The sequence below is a fragment of the Haemaphysalis longicornis genome, unplaced genomic scaffold, assembly GCF_048455015.1.
Source record: "Haemaphysalis longicornis isolate Haplotype H1 unplaced genomic scaffold, Haemaphysalis longicornis Haplotype H1 scaffold_11, whole genome shotgun sequence".
Taxonomy (NCBI): Eukaryota; Metazoa; Arthropoda; class Arachnida; order Ixodida; family Ixodidae; genus Haemaphysalis; species Haemaphysalis longicornis.
The window spans coordinates 78,086,849-78,105,927 of record NW_027526214.1 but is presented as its reverse complement, the minus strand read 5'-3'; the positions used below and the strand labels follow the sequence as shown (position 1 = coordinate 78,105,927).

The 19,079-nt window shown below is 44.0% G+C and overlaps 1 long non-coding RNA gene across 1 annotated transcript; it reads right to left on the bottom strand.

Moving 5' to 3' along the window:
- Positions 1-126: 126 nt before the first annotated feature.
- On the bottom strand, positions 127-18,323 carry LOC144160864 (uncharacterized). Its single transcript, XR_013320412.1, has 5 exons — positions 18,198-18,323; positions 17,352-17,403; positions 14,105-14,255; positions 8,000-8,092; positions 127-189 (listed from the first exon to the last, which is right to left on the bottom strand). It is a non-coding gene; the product is annotated as an uncharacterized LOC144160864 (long non-coding RNA).
- Between the last annotated feature and the right edge of the window lie 756 nt (positions 18,324-19,079).

Here is a 19,079-nt window from a genome sequence, read left to right as displayed (position 1 = left end):
TTGCAAAGCCTGTGGTGATTAGGTTTTTTGAATTAATTTATTTTGCTCAATTCATACTGTCCTGTGTCTTCCGCTTCGTGGGGCCGCCATCCCGGTCACCATCCCGGTCACCTGCGGAGTATAGCTATTTCTTAATAACAGCTGCCACAGATACCTTGTTTGCGTAGGGGTACCTGGGCTGTATTGACACTGAAAGAAAATTGAAAACAGACAAATAAGTAATATACTACACTGTAAAAATATCCACAGGCTTAGCAATGCCCTTCCTGAAAAAAAAATTCAATTGAATAATTATGAGGTTTAACGCGCCAGAACTACGCAGGTTATGAGGTGCGCCGTAGCAGAGGGCTCCGGATTAATTTCGACCACCTGGGGATCTTTCACGTGTGCCGAAATCTCAACACATGGGCGTGTTTTTCGCTTCCGTCAGAAGAACGGCCGCCGCGGCAGGGATCGAACCCGTGACCTTCAGCACAGCAACACAACGCCTTAGCCACTAAGCCACCGCGGCGGGTGAAAAAGAAAGTATTACAAGCTTGCTTAATGCAATGGTATGACGTTAGCAATGACATCAGCGTTCCGCGCATAACTTTCGCGAAGCTGTTTGCGACAGCAAAGCCATGCCTTTTCTCGCCTTCAGATCGTTTTCGCGGTTCTACACCAAGTTTCCCGCAGCAGACTACTTCGATGGCGAATCCGCAGGGATGAGAAACCCTGGGAAATTCGTTTCCCTCTCAGAACGCGCTTCGTCGAGCCGCGCTCATGTTAAACTTGCTCGTCGCAGTTCCGGGCAAATACTACGGCGTCGCCGAGGTAGACTAAATCGGTGTGCCATTTTCTGAGGCTTCCCCTCAGCTCCACTGGTCACTGCTGTTTGCAATAGCAAAGCCAAGCCTCAATTTTGTTCATACTGTTTTTAAGTCCACATTCTATGAAAAAAGTTCTACATGCGCAAAAAGAATGATCAAAGCGGTGCAGATATGAGAAAGTTATTCTATTTTTTAGTCTAAAAATACAAGCACATGCACTACTGGCAACGTCACACTTGAGGCCTCCGGATATGATGACAAAGAGCGGCGGCCCTACAGTTGACTCAGCTTGAAAATGTATATGTCATTATTTTGACCAAACGAGCCTAAATGTTGCCTTACTGCTTGTTTTTTTTTAAAGTAAGCATAAAAGCTTAACCGTGGGCTCAAAGAATACAAAAATCTATAGAGACAGTAACAGAGAGCCTATGGCTCCGCTTCGAGCACATGTGTGCCTTTCCATGGCGTGTTACGATGCACCACTGTTAACATCGCCTGGAGTCAGCGCGCGTCGCCGAAATACACGCGAACTCGTTCATTCGCGCGCCGTATGCTGATGTCTGTTCATGGCAGATATTGGCATCGATGATAGAGGAGGCGTGGTCAGGGAGCATAGCAAAAGTGGACGGCAGCTTCCAGGGGCGTGGAACCGGCGCAATGGCAGCGTCGCTCACGCATGTGTTGATCCTTACGCAGGTATTCAACAGCGGTGCCTCGCACCTCTGCGCATCTGACAAGCCATTGCGTGGGATATGCGAGTGGTCATCGGCCGTCGGCAACTCTACTTTTTGCCGTCAATTCGAAAAGACTGCGTCCGATGTCGGCGGTGGTTTCTGCGACCAAGCTGAACTCGGATATTGCCCGCTACCAGTCAGCGAACCTTGGGCTGCAAACGAGGGCGTCCTCAGCGTACATAAGGAGCACCTCATCACAAGACCATCGGGGCGTGGAACTGGCGCAATGGCAGCGTCGCTCACGCATGTGTTGATCCTTACGCAGGTATTCAACAGCGGTGCCTCGTACCTCTGCGCATCTGACAAGACATTGCGTGGGATATGCGAGTGGTCATCGGCCGTCGGCAACTCTGCTTTTTGCCGTCAATTCGAAAAGACTGCGTCCGATGTCGGCGGTGGTTTCTGCGACCAAGCTGAACTCGGATATTGCCCGCTACCAGTCAGCGAACCTTGGGCTGCAAACGAGGGCGTCATCAGCGTACATAAGGAGCACCTCATCACAAGACCATCGGGGCGTGGAACCGGCGCAATGGCAGCGTCGCTCACGCATGTGTTGATCCTTACGCAGGTCAGTCATTGTTCTGCTTTTAGTAAGACAGTGCTGTTTACACTGCCGGTTCCACCCCGTTTGCTGTTTTCAAGTGCTTGTTCTCATTCATGCTCCCGCAAACATGTGCGTTGCAGAAAACATCGCTTTGTGTTGTTAAGTCGAGCAGCATTCTATCTCTTGTTGCTGTTTGTGTGCGGTGATATTGAACTTAACCCTGGCCCGATGGAGGCTGCTCTGGAAAAATTGATTGAAGGCCAGAATGAAATCAAAACAAAACTGACGGCAATTGAGTCATATCAGGTAGAAAACAAGGTTGCTATGGAGGCCGTAAACAAACGCCTAAATAACCTAGAGGAACACATTCGCAAACTTCAAGAGCTGCAGACTGGTGTAGAGGAGTGCACTAAAACAATTCAATTGCAACAGACCAAACTCCAGTTTCTGGAGAGCAAACTAGATGATTTAGAAAACCGAAGTAGACGATGCAACCTGATTTTCTACGGTATAGAAGACACTGAGGAGCGCGAAACCTACGAGTCGGCTGAGCAACGCGTACTAGATCTCTGCAAGACAGTTTTATCTGTTGACGATGTACATATTGAACGCGCACACCGCCTGGGTGTATTTAGGCCGGGTAATTGCCGCCCCATAATTGTTAATTTTGCGACCTACAAAGGCAAGGAATGCGTTCTAACCAACGCCAAAAAGTTGAAAGGCAGTCCCATTAGCATCTCGGAAGACTTCTCGGAACCCATTAGATTGAAAAGAAAACAGCTTTGGGAATATGCTAAGAAAGTACGGAAGGAAACCGACAAAGTAAATCTTAGATACGACGCACTTTATATCAACGAAACTAAGTATATTTATGATGAATCAAGCGGCGAAGTACTGCGAGCTACCTGACAAGAGAAACAAAAAAAATGCAACCTGTCATTTTTGGTCGTCAATTGCCGAAGCGTCAAAAATAAAGTCGATGAGCTTGCCAGCCTTATTAACATGACAGATCCGTCAGTAGTACTTGGTACAGAGTCATGGTTAGATGCTGATATTAACGATAACGAAATATTTCCTCCAAATTATGTCTGTTATCGGAAAGACCGGAACGGCCATGGTGGGGGCGTGTTCATTCTTGTAAAAAACGAAATCAACTGTCGCCGGCTGGAAGTTAACGTGGGATTATGTGAAGCTGTGTGGGCCCAAATTAACCTCAGAAATGGTGTGAGTTTATCGGTGTCTTGTTTCTACCGTCCGCCAGGTAGTTCAGATGAAATGCTTCGAGACTTCGTAAAGGGAATTGAACTTATTAATGCAGATAACTTGGTTATAGCAGGCGACTTTAACTTACCTGGAATAAATTGGTCCCACATAGCTGCTTTGCAGGAAGGGCGAACCGCACTGGGTATTGAGGTGTTTAAAATGTGCAGCTCGTTTTCGCTCTCTCAACTGGTGTCCCAACCGACGCGTGGCGAGAATATTCTAGATTTATTTTTGACAAATATTTCGGCAGGAGATTGCTTGCCGCAGGTGCTGCCCGGTATAAGCGATCACAAAGCAGTTTTTTGTGAGATGTCACTTGAGTACGCGCGAATCTCGGACTCCGGTAATCGACGCATTTATAACTATCAGAAAGCTAATACTGCTGAGATTTCCCTTTCCTTTGACAGGTATTATGACGTTTTCGAAACACTTTCCGAAAGTTGTGGTGTTCAAGAGTTGTGGGAAGTTCTCAAAAGTAAAATTTTTGAACTGCGTGATCAGTACGTACCATCGTGGGTATTGACATCGCGCCGCAATAAGAATAAACCATGGTTCACTAAAGCAGTTCGTCAAGTCAGTAATAAAAAGAAGAATATTTATGCGGCTTTCAAAAGAAATCCTAACTCGTGTAATAAAGTAAAATTGGAAGCTGTTACGAATGAGTTTAAAGAAGCCGTTAGGAAAGCCAAAAACTCGTTCTTTAATTCTTTTAACGAGCGTGTTGTGAACCGTCCGAAGGAACTATGGCGATATATTAAATCAAATAGAAAGGACCAAGTGTCGATTCCTACTCTGGAATGTAATGGTGCATTGGTGTCTGATAGTCGCGAGAAAGCTACATGCTTCAATGCGTTTTTTAGTTCCGTTTTTACCGAACGGCGGCCTGGTACTGATAACTTTAGATTTGGCTCCCTTTGTGCTGAACCCATGGGTGATACTGAGTTTGATATACGCGGAATCGAGCAGCTGCTTTTACGTTTGAAACCTTCCAGTGCCATGGGACCCGATGAATTACCTACTGCGTTGCTATCGTCATGTGCAGCCGTGTTATCAAAATATTTTCGAATTCTTTTTTCGAGATCACTGAAAGAAGGAGTTCTACCACATGACTGGAAACTTGCAAACGTTGCGCCGTTGCACAAATCGGGACTACGTAGCCTCGTACCCAATTATAGGCCAGTTTCTTTGACGAGTGTAGTATGTAAGGTATTCGAGCACGTGCTTTTCACTCGCATTATTAATCACTTAAATTCATTCTCGCTGCTTTGCCCCCAACAGCATGGTTTTCGAGCTGGATTTTCTTGTGTGACACAATTAACAGAATTAACTCATGATATTGCTGGTTCATTGGACCAAGGTTTCTCTGTGGACTGTATTTTTCTTGATTTAGCAAAGGCGTTTGACGTTGTTCCTCATTCACTCCTCCTAGAAAAATCGGCGTGGTATAACATAAACCCTGAAATTCTTCGTTGGATACAAGAGTACTTGAACTGCCGAAAACAGCGTGTTGTCGTAAATGGTCAGCAGTCTGGAGATGTCGATGTAAGTTCGGGAGTACCGCAGGGTTCTGTTTTGGGCCCACTATTATTTTTAATTTTTATGAATGATATTTGTAATGGTATTTCTTCTACAATAAGATTGTTTGCGGACGACTGTGTAATATATAGAATTGGTAATCACTTAGACGACTGCACTGCGCTTCAACATGATCTGAATAGGCTAGTTGATTGGGGAATGCAGATAAATCTACAGAAATCGGTGTACATGTGCTTCACGAGAAAGAAGACGCCTCATGTTTATTCCTATTCCATTAATGGTACATGTCTTCACCAAACGTTCGAACATAAATATCTTGGTGTGTATCTTACCTCGGACCTGTCTTGGCGCCATCATGTAAATTATGTATGTGCGAAAGCATGTCGTGTTTTGGGCTTCCTACGTCGCAACGCGAAACGTTTTCCAGTGAAGACTAAAGAGTTGTTGTACAAGACCAATGTTCGCCCCATACTCGAGTTTGCTTGTACGGTATGGGATCGACGTATCAAATCTGATATCGGGAAACTAGAAAGAGTTCAAAACTTGGCTATACGTTTTGTTTTTAAAGACTACTCCAGGAATTCCAGTGTGTCTACAGCTAAGCGCAGCCTAGGTTGGGATTCGCTTCAGCATCGTAGGAGAGTACTTCGATTAAAATTTTTTCACAATATATTTCATAGCAAAACAGGGATAGACAAAAGTTCTTATTTAATGAGCCCAGACTACGTTTCACTAAGGACAGATCACTCCTGTAAAATAAAAGAAATACGTTGTAGAACCGAATTGTTTAAGCATTCTTTTTTCCCCAAAACTATTAGCGAATGGAATAAGTTACCCAAAAATGTTGTGACAATCATGTCTAATGATGTATTTTCTTGTTCTTTGTAGTGAATCTTCGTTGAACATGCCGGGTTTTGGCTTGTCATTGTGCTTTAAGTGATATTTCTGTTATGCCTGTATTTTGTACGAATTTCTACTTCTCCCCCCCCACTGTTGTGCCTTGAAAAGGCGCTGTGGGTACTATGATAAATAAATAAATAAATAAATAAATATCAGTCCGTCTCTAAGTCTGGGGACATGTTTTAGCACTGGGAAATGCTGTTCCGTTCACTGAAAAACAGCAACATTTTTTTTTCTCTAGCAGTGATTGGCTGCCTTGAGACAAAGTGAACCAAACTATTTTTGTTGTCAAGCTATTATCCCTTGGAGACAGATATAATTCTAGTGGCACATTCTGTAGTTCGCTACCTTCGCTTGCGTCGGAGAGATTGCGATCGCATGATGCTTGTCATGAGGTAAATATGGAAGCTCTAGCTACATTGCTTCTAGTATTAGCAAGATGGGGGTTGTCTGCAAGATTGGTGCGTGAGGGACAAGCATTCTCACTGCGAGAATTTCTCAAACATGACAAGAAACAGACAAGCTAAAGTACTGTTTTGCAAGTTAGTGATTCTAATCCCGTGGATTTTTTTTTTGTGCTGTGAGCGTTCTATAAGTTTTTTTTACCAGACTATGCAGCTGTTTCTTTAACCTTTCTTTGAACCCACAAGTGACGTTCACATGAAACCTCAATAGCAAGGCAGCGCTGAACATGGCTTTACACTAAATTAAAGAGAGGTAAAGATGGTACAGAGTTCAGACAAAGAGGCATAGCAACACCCATCGACGCAGCGACAGGCACGTCACTTTGTTGGTCTCGTGTGGCTGCTTGTCCTCTCCTACTTGCCGGCACGGTACCACCGAACGACAGCGTCAAGAAGCGCGGAAAGGAGCTTCCCAGGTCAGGCCACCATGGGCTTAAAACTTCCAGGACGTATTTTTTGCAGCCCTCATTTGTCCCGCCATATGGCATCGGGGCCAGTGAGAAAGTGAGCAGCGTATTTCCGGTTTTTGAGAAGAGGGCAGTGCTCTATTTGCTTGTATTTTTAAATTTAAAATTAAACAACTTTTTTATTTCTACACGGATCTTGGCAATTTTTTTGCATCTATCTCTGCACGACACGAAGAACAGATGTAGTGCCCAAAAAATACCTGAAATAAATGTGCTCGAGAAATTCACGAGGGACAAATCCACACACAAAAAAAGGAAGCAGACAAAATGAGATTTGACGGACTAGCAATTGAATTTGATTCATGAGTGATAGAAAGATTCCACTTTCCTGCAAAATGTCTTATATAGGCAATTGGGGCGTCGCCTTAATTAAAGGTTTAAAGAGCACCCTGCGCAATGAGTTGAGAGGGAATGATTATGTGCGATCTTGCATCGCACGTACCTTCCATCATAGCGAACATATTTTTATGATTCTTGTGGGAGGTGATTGCTGGGACGATAGACTTTACCCCAAAATACATTACGAGTAGTCGAGGGAAGGTGCTGCGGGTCCCTTCAATAGGCAAGGGTGCGAGAAAAAGCCCACCAATGCCTACGCGAGATGCTGTGTAGGGACATTGCTGATGAGATACCTCTTTCATGTGGAAAGGTCTGCATTGAGCACACTGGAAGGTGTGTGAACGTGCGATTGTGTGAACATGAACATAACCTCTCAGTTGAGAACTGCACAAGTGGGCATAACCCACCATAGCTCTGCAAGCGCATACATGACGCTTTTAAAAAGCAAGTGAAAATTGTCCAGGTGCAGTGATACATGAGGAAGGGAGATACAGGAAGCTTACCACATAGGAAAGAACGGATGCGATTGTGTCAGTGACATTTCAAGGGGTCTTCATACGAAAGAGCGTATTTATTAGGCTGTGAACTCTCCTTATGACAATTTTTTTTGCATGCAAGTGGAGCCATGTAACTTTGGCCTGCAATTATGTGCTCCTACGCTGCCTAAAAGTTAGTTGCTGATCATTGCCTGTTCTCACCAGCTACTTTCTGTGTTTGTCAATATTTCGCGCCAAGTTCAAGTATCGTTAAGATGCACCAACTCGCCAAACACGTCTTTCTAATCTTGAAAGAAGGGATGAAATAACCTAAAACAATGCAATCACACTGTGCTTCAGGGCTATGCTAAAGAACCCACCAGTTTATATTAACAGCAGGTATTATCTAGAGCCTAATAAACTGCATGTCAATTTCCCCGTTTTTAAGATGCAGAAATCCCACAAACCTTGTGAGATTAGCAGCAGTGACGCACAGATTTCGCCCACTCTCATCCACAGCGTTTGTGGCAGGATCAGTAGTAAGGAGCTCATGCCAGGCACTGCAAAAAAAAACAAGACCACACATAATCTACGGTACTTTGAAAATGAAAAATGGACAAGCAACCAAAACGAATAGAAAACCGGGCAAGCATTTTGAATGCTTGAGTGTGGCACAAACTGTTACAAACTTGTAAAAACAATTCTTTCTTAAGATCTTTGCAGCAGCCATAAAAATTTTGGAATTTGTTAGCACCAGGAAACTAGTCTGTAAACAGGTCCTCTGACTCAGGGGTTCCCTCTCACAAGTGTTGCAACGTAATGAGAGCATGCTTGTCAATCTTCCCACGAAAACCGGCCTTGAGTTGTTCGCAACACCCAGAAAGTTTCCATAGATACCACCCATCCCTGTCACAACTGAAGGCATCTAGAACTGACAAGCTTAGGTTGTACAGTGCTTCATGTTCAGACGATATACGAAAATGCTATAAATCAGGGGTTGGCAACCCGCAGCCCGTGGGGCAGTATTATGTGGCCCCCTGCACAATGGTAGGCCCCCTTTCCTCTGTCACTTTCTACCTGAAGGCTGACATGGCAGTTTTGACCTCAACTGGCATGAAAGCTCGTGACATTCGTGACATTCGTGCTGGAAATAAACATGATAAGGATTGCTATTCTAGTTTTGTACACTGCTTTCAATTTCCTCCCCAAAATTTATTTGCCTGCAAAGCCCCCCTCCCCTCCCAACCAATGTGCCCTCCGGCCCCCTCCGTGTCCATTGCATTAAACCCGGCTCTCCGCCTTAAAAGCTTGCTGACCCCTGCTATTCAGCAAAAGTTGCACATTTTTAACCTGTCACTGCTTGTTCAATTCGAAGTGAATGAAAATAAGTAAGATCTCTCCTTTGTATGCATCACGCAAGCATACAAACCCATTAAACCCGTCGTAATTTCAATGAAGGGCCCATGAAGACTTGCTAGGGTTGAGGCTAGGCCAAGTTGATTCTAAGTTGAAAAAGATGAGACTGGAAAATGGGCGAGATAGACCAGACAAAGAAATGAGAAAAAGCACAAGTGCTGTTGTTTCTACTTATTTTTTTGTCTTTTTTGTTGCCTCTATTGGGCATTTTCTTCCTTTTCACACAAGACGACAGCAGACATTTTTTAAAAGACTGGGCTGTAGCTTATGGCTCTCGACAATTGTGTTCAATAGAAAACACTGGCACCATCACTGAAGGATCTGCGTTTTCTCAGAAGGATCAGGCAGAGTAGGCCACCTTGGATACGTCATGGGAGCCCTGACATAGGCAGTTTGGGGAGAGGCACACATGGCATCACACTGATCTCGATGTCGAAAGGAAATCCATCCTTAATTTTTTCGAGCATGCACATATTAAAATTGACTTAAAATATGTTCTTCCGAACAGTTACAGGTTAACCTTCCTGAGGGGTATCTCTATTTAAAAAGAAAGCTTTTTATGTAGTCATCTGTGCTTTAAAATTTTGTGCCAGCACTCCTTTAAGGGGAGGATTGAAGTTTTCACTATTCCAAACACTATAATGTGGCAAGGGCCCTGTGGCACACTGGAAGGCAGCAGCGAAAAAATGGGCAGTCAGCAAACTAAATTCCTCACCATTGTGATGAAACCAAATCTTTGGAATCGCTGATCAAACAACCTTGCGGAGCTTATCAGTGTTTTAAGTGCAAAATGATAAAGCCATGGTGTTCGTTCTTGCTTTAGGTGCTCACTCTGAGTAGAAGCAGGCAACTGAAGCTCACCTGAACCCTCAGGGAGTTCCAAGGGAATGCCAGGCATGATTTACATGATTTGCTGAAAATTCTTTCAACTTGAAAAGCTGGCATGCAGTTGAAGAGCCATCCAAAGAATGGTGCAACATCCTACCATTTGCAAAACAGCTTTCTCTCATTTTATTCTGCTCTCCTTATGCAACTGCATTGCAGCTGTTTGTCCTACATGTTATCATTAGAAAATATTGTTAATTTTGACATGGAGCCCTTGAAGTTCTGGCAAAAAGTCAACACAACTGTTTTAATATTCAAATATTTTGGTTGTCCCCACACCATCCCTTAATTGAGAATTATACCCTAGTTACATTTAACGGTGGTTACTAAATTTTAACTGCGGTTATCGCAAACTGTGGTTTTGGCTGTTACATGGGAAATTCCAAGTGTGTCGACAGCGGTCACTTGGTTGCGAGCGTAACAAAAATAAAGTAAGAAACTTTTAACCTCACGATAAAAACCAAAGGCGAAGCAGTGTAGGCAAAAAATATCGTTAAACAGTTGCCGCAGACCCAAACGCGACGCACTCGCGCACGGCGAAATAGGGGCTTCCCCATCAGCTCGCGACCGGCTTGTTCTCGGGTCGGTTTGGTGTTGGGAACTTAGGATCGCGGTCGATATTTGACCGGCGCTATCTCTACAACTGCGAATTACAATACATAGCCCAATTTTTAACCTTTAAAATATCCACTTTGTCGCATGTGGAACTTCTTTTCCGCGATCAGATTAATTGTGAAGAAGGGCGACAAGCTGTTGCTGCCGTGGTCTGGGCTGGTTCGAGCCGCTTTCAGTGCCGTGCGGACAGACGCGCTGGCATGTTTGCAGGAACGGCCGACGTGTGCACGGATCGTTTCTGAGCGCTGAAAACGCTTCATGATTGCCTGCTTTGTCTATTTTTTTTTTTGGCAAACGATAGGAGGAATTTACAAATTTAGGCTTTTCTCATAGTTGATCGGGTGGACCGGGAAACGAGCTTCTGCTCACGCGCGCGGTCGTTCCGACTGCGAGAGCGACGCAAAGAGCACAAGCTCCTCTTGGGGGCAGCTTCGGGGTCTCCCGCTATTTGAGGCCTTCGTCTTCTGCGAACGCCAGGTGATTTTTTTCGCCTACGCTGATGCGCCGCCACTTGCGTGCAAACTGACTTGTGCGATTTTTGAACACTGCGGCAGCGGCAACTGCGGTTAGTGTAACCGAACTGAGGTGGCCATGTTCAGATTGCGTTAACCATGGTTAGCGGGGTAACTGTCCCCGTGTAACTAGGGTATAAGTGTCCCAGTCCACTGTGGGAAACTAGCAGGCGAGTTTTAGTCATTACATAACCAACTGAAGTGTGTGTTAAAATAGGCCATTTCAATCTCTCATTTGGAAAAACAAAGCCCATGAAATGTGTATTTTGAGAACACTTACTGATACAGTTCTGTCATTATTAAGCATCATACTACATTTCCCCACCTGTAACTTTATCAAATTAAAGCAGTGCATCTAGCCGTGCTGCAGTACATTAGCATTTATTCGAATAATCACTAAGATCAAAAAGCCACATAGCAGTCACTGAGTAAAAATGTTTGTACGAATGACGGGAAAGGAATGCTTCTATCATGGAAATACGAAACCTGGACCTCGTACTTATATTATTGCACTTTTTACAGCCTACATACCGTTGGCTTTATTTCAGTTGTCTCAATTACGGCCTAGTACCGCATTTCCTCTTTAGTCTTGTGTAATAAAGCGAGGATATTGCAAGAAGCACACACCGCAAAATTCTGCTCATAGGTGTCCTCGCATTGTTGAACCTCAAAAAAAAAAAACACGCAATAAGAAACAAACAGGCCAAATTTTTTTGCACTACGGCTATGAATGGTCAGTTGCCTAGATTGTAAAACTCTGCTGCCCCAATATTGTTGAGGCCACGGAAATGGCAGGGAACAAACTCAGTACGCTCTCACGAGCTTTGCAGCCACAGAAATTGCAGCTGCAGTCGTAGTTGACAAAGAAAGATGCCAAAAAAGGTGCGTATGTGTGTGTAGGGGGGGGGGGGGGGGTTGAGCAGGGGGCCTCAGTAGTTGCCCACTACAGCCACCAGCGGTTGTCTTGCAACTAAAGGTAGAAAAACTATTTTCTTCCAAAAAAATGCGTGAATGCATTTGACTATTTAGCCGTACAGCACTTTCCAAGCTCAATGACGACTTATTTATAAGAGGTTCACAGCACTGTAGAAAGCCACGGCTTCTTTCTTAATAACTACGACTGCTCTAAAATTACAGCCAGGCTGCATTCTGAACTTTTCTGCCAGAAATACTGTTTTGCAAAGAACAAACTATTTGCCGCAGTGTTTCACTCAGCATCATCTTTACTGCTTTCAAAACAGCAGTTTATTTGTACTGCAGAAACGGCTTCCTCGAATGTTTCTTTTTTTATATTAGCTTTCTAAGGAAGGTTTGCAACCTCCATTTAAAGGTTAGCGGTGTACTGTGTTCGCAATGGAAAAAAAAAACAGTCGGCAATATTCACGTTTTTGCTGCGGTGCTCACAGGATAGCGGCGGCCCATGCACTAGCCCAAAGCTGCGAAGCATGCACGCACCACCGTGTGCAAGCAAAATGCCTACAAGCTCCTAGAGCAAAATCTTCTATGAAATGTCATCACATCTGAAAATACTTTTTTCCTTTCGTGCAAGAAAATGCACTACAATTTCCTACTATTTTAACTGGACCTTTACAAACCGATACCTACCTCGACATCTTAGAAGCCCTTGATTGATGTCTGTATTGTGATAATTGCTTAACGTTATCTACCTCAGCACTGATTCATTACTTCAGGCACCCCTGTCTCCAGGGACCTGCCAGGAGAAATGCACACATGGCTTTTTACACATCGGCATAGTGAATGGCAAAAAAGCAGCTGCCTCTTGAGCTAGTGCCGCAGCACTGACAGGAACATTGTCAGCTTGTTCTATTCCACGGTTATTAACACAGTAAGCTTCTAGCCAACAACAGATGTTAGAAAATTGCACAGGATACTAAAAAAACTGAGCAAGCCTTGTCTATACAGTACAAGAACTTCTGAACTTGTGCTTGGTTGCTGCAGTGAAGTTTCTGAGGAAGCATAAATAAATGCTGCTTAAAAGACAATAAACACGAATTTATGTTGAATTTACATTGGCAATATTTAGTTCTTTGTATGATTATAATTTATGTTTCATCCAGCTGCCCCCAAGTAAGGAAGATTTTAAGCGCAGACTCGATTTCAGAGCACACATCGTGAACTTGTGCGAGAAGCTGCATCTTTCACGGTTTTCGATAATGCTATGAACTTTCTGAAAATAAAGCACCGATGAGGTTAGATAGTGCCATTACCATCAAACAGTGCTTACTCAATTGCATTCCAGACGATTTGTCTCGGTACCAAGGTTTTGGCAAGTACAATTTTATTCAACGAGTCAGCACCCTACAGCTTAACAGTGCACTATAGAGCGCACTCATGGTGAGCGAGAACTAACTGCACGGCGGGTTTGCCCATGCTGTGCACAGGCTGCAAATGCACCGTGTCGCATGTTGTCTTATCAGATTCATGGCCTCTGAGTGGTATATTTTGTCATGGCAGTCCTCTTGAATATAACAGCTGTACCCACATTTTCACTTTTTTTTTCCCTCCAGCATGCAGGTCGGCATGCCTTGAGTGAAAATGTGCAAAGGCTGCTTGTTTGAGCGTCACTGCAGAGTTGTTGAGTACATAAAAAAATAACAAACACAAGATCGTTTTGCATTAAAAACCACAACTAAGATTTTGGGGGTCCCTGAGTGCTTCCGCCAATAGATTATCACGCCCAATTGAATATATTTGAATGTAGCACATTTGCAACAATACGCGCTGTCGTACGCTGTTTTTAGAGCCCAGTTATTGATTCCAATCCCATTAGCTATCGCTAATTTTTGTTCCCTACAGGTTAGAAGTGTTCATTTTATAGACGAGAAACAAACAAAAATCAACCCTTTTCTAGTGCTACAGCTCAGCTCTGCGGGGACGGTGAGACGCACAGCTAATTCGTAGGGTATAGCACTCGGGTGCAGCAATTGACTGGAAAAAGTGTGGCACAGAGAAATATAGCTCCACAAACCACGATTTTGGTGAGAAACACGCACAGCATGGTCCACTATGCAGCCTGTGTTCATCATACGCAATCCTCGCATGCAACTAGATTTCACTTGCCTTTAACCCACTATCTACTGCACTGTTAAACTGTGGGTTGCAAACTGTTGAATATGAACTTACCAATTTTCAAATCAGATTAGGTGTCTGAATCAGCCATACGATACGCAGTCCAATGCGGCTGGTGGCATGTGGCTGGGGCCGTGGCTGCTCCCGCTGTCCCCCGGGAAATGCCTGCACAGCTCCACACCAATCCCGGGCAAATGGCGCCACCCTGAGAAGGTTGGAAAATTGGGGTCTATAGTCAGGGCGCCTACCAAACTGATGCGTCAAAATTTCCCTAGTTTTTCAAAATTTCAATCAGTGCTTCAGCAAATTGCCATGAGCAACATGAGTTCATTCATCTCTACGCAGTCTGAAAACGTCACATGATGCTATCATGATCAAGTATGCTGAACAATCAAAACAATAGAGGAGGTGAACAAATATCATACATTTCTTAAATTGAATTTTAATAGTTAAATACAAATACGAATGTTACTGTATTTAGTCGATTATAACACGTTTTCTTTTTGCAACCTGAAGTCAACCCTCGCGTTACAATCTAATACCGCAACTGAAGTTGCCTAAAATTGCAATGATGCACCCATTTGTCATCAATGGCTACAGTTTTGACCATTTCGCAATCTATGTCAGCAAATTGTGTCAGAGTTGTTCGGGTCCACTACAAGCTAAGACCGACTTTTTCCGTTTCCTTGCTTTTTTTTCTGTGGTGGTTGACAGCGTGCGCAACGTTTTTCCTTTGTTTTTGCGCCGTACTTTTGTATTGAGGCATAGGTAACTTTCATTGCCTTCAAGTGTTTCAACACCTCTTCAGCTCCCCTTGTTACGGCAACGTGTTCACTCAGTATGACCCATGCTATTTTAAGGGCTCAAGAAATCGGAATTCGGCGGCTCCCCGAAGAGTGAACATCGACCGTCTGTGGATGGCAGCTGCAGCAGGAGCGCCTTTTTACATGCGACCCCTGCCCAAAAAGTTTCCGAGAGCCTTGCTACAGCTGCCACGTCGAATTACACAAGGGTGTTGCTGATTTCGTCACCAATCAGTGTAACCGCCATGTGGCAGTCAGTGTTGAGCTGATACAGCTCAAAACAAGTGATATCGCTCGACAGATGGGCTTCCTGCGAAGTTATAAGTGTCAAAGGTGGGCGCCTAGCCCAAGTGTTTGAAAAATAAATGTGCTTTTCCATAATTCCACTGGCCTCACGTGAGAACTTTGGCGGCTCTTCTTTTTTTTTTTTGGCACGACAGAAAGTTACCCCTTGAGTTACTTTAGTGGTTTTAATTTTTCTTTCTGGATGCAATGAAGTCACCCCTCACGCTACAATCGTGGTCACATTACAATTCAGTAAACACGGTACGTGGTTGTCTTTGGCATTATTATTGGAAGGGCAAAATTCAATATTAGCATACACTATGTTCTCTGTGCTTTTTTTAGACTGATCTTGATCAGAAGAGCAAGACTATAGGCAACAACAAAATGAAATCTTATTTGTGCCCGATCATCAATGAGAGAAGCTTTTGAGGTATTAAAAAATGATGAAAGACTGTTTCAGGTACCCCTGCTTGGTACACGGGGGTTGCGGCCAAATCATTAGGGAGCACTGCCTTGCTGCCCCAATATCTACCTATAGTAGACCATGCCGGAGCACAAGCCAGCATCGGCTACTTGTGCGGTCACTTTACTGGCCCGAAAGAATCTAAATCGTCGATTCTTATGATTTGAGCAAGCGAACTCATGATCTTGAGTAGCATGTGGCTATGCCTCATTTAGAAACAGAACCCAGCATGTAAACTTTTGTCTGCACATATTTAGAGGCACTAAAGCCATTTTATATAGATAAAAAAATATTTTTAATTAATGAGCAAGAATAAACAAAATATGGCAAAGAAAGCACAATGGTTCGTTTTACTTCGACAAAAATATATTTGGTTGAAATGATTGATTGATTGATTCTAGGGTTTAACGCTCCGACGCAACGCAGGCGATGAGGTGCGCTGTAGTGGAGGGCTCCGGATTAATTTAGACCACCTGAGGATCTTTAACGTGCGCTCAAATCTCATACACACGGGCATTTTTGCTTTTCGCCTCCATCACAAAAGCGGCTGCCGCAGCTGGGCAGTGAACCCGCGACCTCGTGCTCAGCAGCGCAACGCCTTGCCACTGAGCCACCGCGGCAGGTTATTTGGTTGAAATTAATTTGAACTCACACAACAACTGAGCCTGTGCGCATAATGTAAGCACTGTGTTTACAGCATTTTGAGCAGTCACAGTACGCAGTCGACAAAGAAATGAAGCATAAAGATGCCTCACTCCAGGTGCCACCAACAGTGCAGCTCAGTAGCATAGACATGATCTTATTTCAGAGAAAGGGGTGAGTGAGCTTGAATGCAAAAAAGGGAAAGAAATTCAATCGACAGATCAACTTACAACTTAAGTTCACAAATAACTTCGGGACCTTGCACGCACACCCAGCATAATTTCCCCGCTGTTTTTTTTTATTTTGCTTAACCCATCGCGAAACAGCCGGCTGATTAACTGACCACTGACAAGAAAGCCATCTAAATTCAGTGTATAGATAGCGCCAAAGGATGTCAGGAGTCTGCATTCACAGAAAAGAACAGTGCGTTCCTGTATCTGCAAGAGATTCAGCTTGACTAGCTCACATTCACTGGAAGCATGCAGGCTATGCTGCCAGAAGTGTCTGCTGAGAGCACCATCACTCCACTGGCGCGGCATCCAACATCCAATGCGTAATGCTCAGTGACACGGTAATACAGAAGGGTCCATAGGTATAGAGGGGAGATTGTGGCCGATATGCATGCATATATGATATGCTGCTGTCAGTTACCGCTGGTGCAGCTACACAGACCCGAGTTTGGCCCCAGCTCCAGCATTCCAATTACTTCTTGCGGCACTAGGACTGCACCTGCAAGACCTTGTGCTTACTCACATTACAAGCATTATGACATAACAGCTGCCCAGCCTCAAGCAGATCTTTACCCAGAAAACCTGGTTTGCACAGGCACTACATCGTGTGCAAAAGAAATATAAAACAGGAATTCACTTTCTGCTTGTATCAAAAGCTACAGTCAACATAATTAAAATGTCCTAAACATGCAGAGCACCCTACCGCTGAAAGGGCTACCTACTACTATTATTCCTGTGGTAATGCAAGAATAAACAACTCCCACAAGTTAGCTGGCCATAATTCCTGCTGTAAAGGCCCCACATCACTCAAACGCATAATTACAGGTTCAGTTTCTATTTCTGGGTTCCTATATCCGTCACAAAAATGAAGTACGTACCTGCTATTGCTTTTCATCTTGCCAGACAGCCCCCGTCCTGAAGCTCCAGCCACTTTCAAATGAAAAGTTTGCAAAGAAAAGTTACATAAGCACAAACGTCGTTACCTGCCAAAGTTAAAAGCTCACAGTACACGACACATTCCGAGAAGTAAGAACACTAACTCAATGATTGTTTTATTATCAAGAAAGTTATGTCAAAAGACCTAACCACACAGTTGATGAAAAGTGCTTAAAAGCAATACTATGTAAGCGTAGATAGCGTTTACAGCAATGTGAAATATACTCCGCCTAGGTGCTCCTGAACTACAAACTGTTTGAAGAAAACAAATAGTTTCCAAAGAAAGAGAACGGGAAAAAGGGTCAGGAAAGGTTTTCAGCCAGTAACAAGACGATAAAAAATATATCAAAACACTTTTATTGCGAAGTTAAGATTTTCAAAGAATTTCCGGTTTTCATTTTTCTCAAGGGAAGTTTTACGTCCGATAAGTTAAGCAGTCGCAGATGGTATTTTGCTTTGTTGAAGGTGGCACAGCTATCGAAATAAAACAAAAGCGCGGTGAAACCGCACGGCCGCATATAGAAATAGACCTAATGCGATAAAAACCGCATACGAAAAAAAACACATCGATTCCTCACGATGTTATCAAGAGCACCGGCAATTATTTCAAGCTTCCTAAGGCCCTCCGCTGCGCCCACCACCTGTCCGTCAGCAACGCTAGACATATCGAGCCGCGCCAGCAAATTGCATTTAGCTTGCACGAACCACAGCGAGAAATTAAGCCAATAACACATTTCTGGCACCGAACCTTACTCGCGCTAGAAAAGGTCCAGCAAAAAAGAACTTACCGAACTTCTTTGTCCGGGCACAGGAAAACGCCGCCGTTCTTCGATCGTTTGCCGCTGTATTTCAGCTTATCCTTAACCTCACGTGTTTCCAACGTGGCAAGCAGGCTTTACCCACAAAGGGCGAACACATTTTACGGCGCTATATCGCACAAAAAACATGAATAACCACGGACAACGCGCAACCACGGTCGACCTCGCCGCCAGCACTCGATGGAAAAATTACATCGGAAACGACCGCAGCGGCGAAACGGCCAAATACATGAGCAGGGTTACGACTTTATATTTTAATTCAAAGTGATCAAAGAACATTGCCAAATTTTCAATCTTCAAATAATCATTATTCAAAATTGTCATTGGTTTCGGTGTTCACAAGTATTCCAGTTTAAATAGAATCCTGATCGGAAGCCACTGCAGCACCGAACACAAGAGCAGAGTTCACTCTTTGTATTTTCATGCAAAGTGATCACACAACATTGCAAAATTTGAGGAATCATTCATTCAAAATTATTATTGCTTTTTGTGTTCACAAGTATTTCAGTTTTAATAGGCTCCTGATTGCATCTTTCCCGATCGCTGCCTTCTTGCTCCCGGTTTTTTCCGATTGGCTGCCAGGTTTTGCCAGAAGATCTAAGCCAATCAGGCTGTATTTTTAGGGCATGGCAGCGCCCTGAAAAAACCTCGCACGGGGATGATGATGGCGAGTAAAAGTTTTTCAATCGGAGTGCCGGCATGTTCCATTTCACCTGCCGCTATCTCTGGCTCTGATTCCCTGCGCCGTACGCGGTCTCGTGGACTTGTCTCGGTCATAACCAGACAAATGAAAATTCACGTGTGCCTTACAATGCTTTTCAGCTCGGACAAAATTTGGCGTTCGGCCTGCTT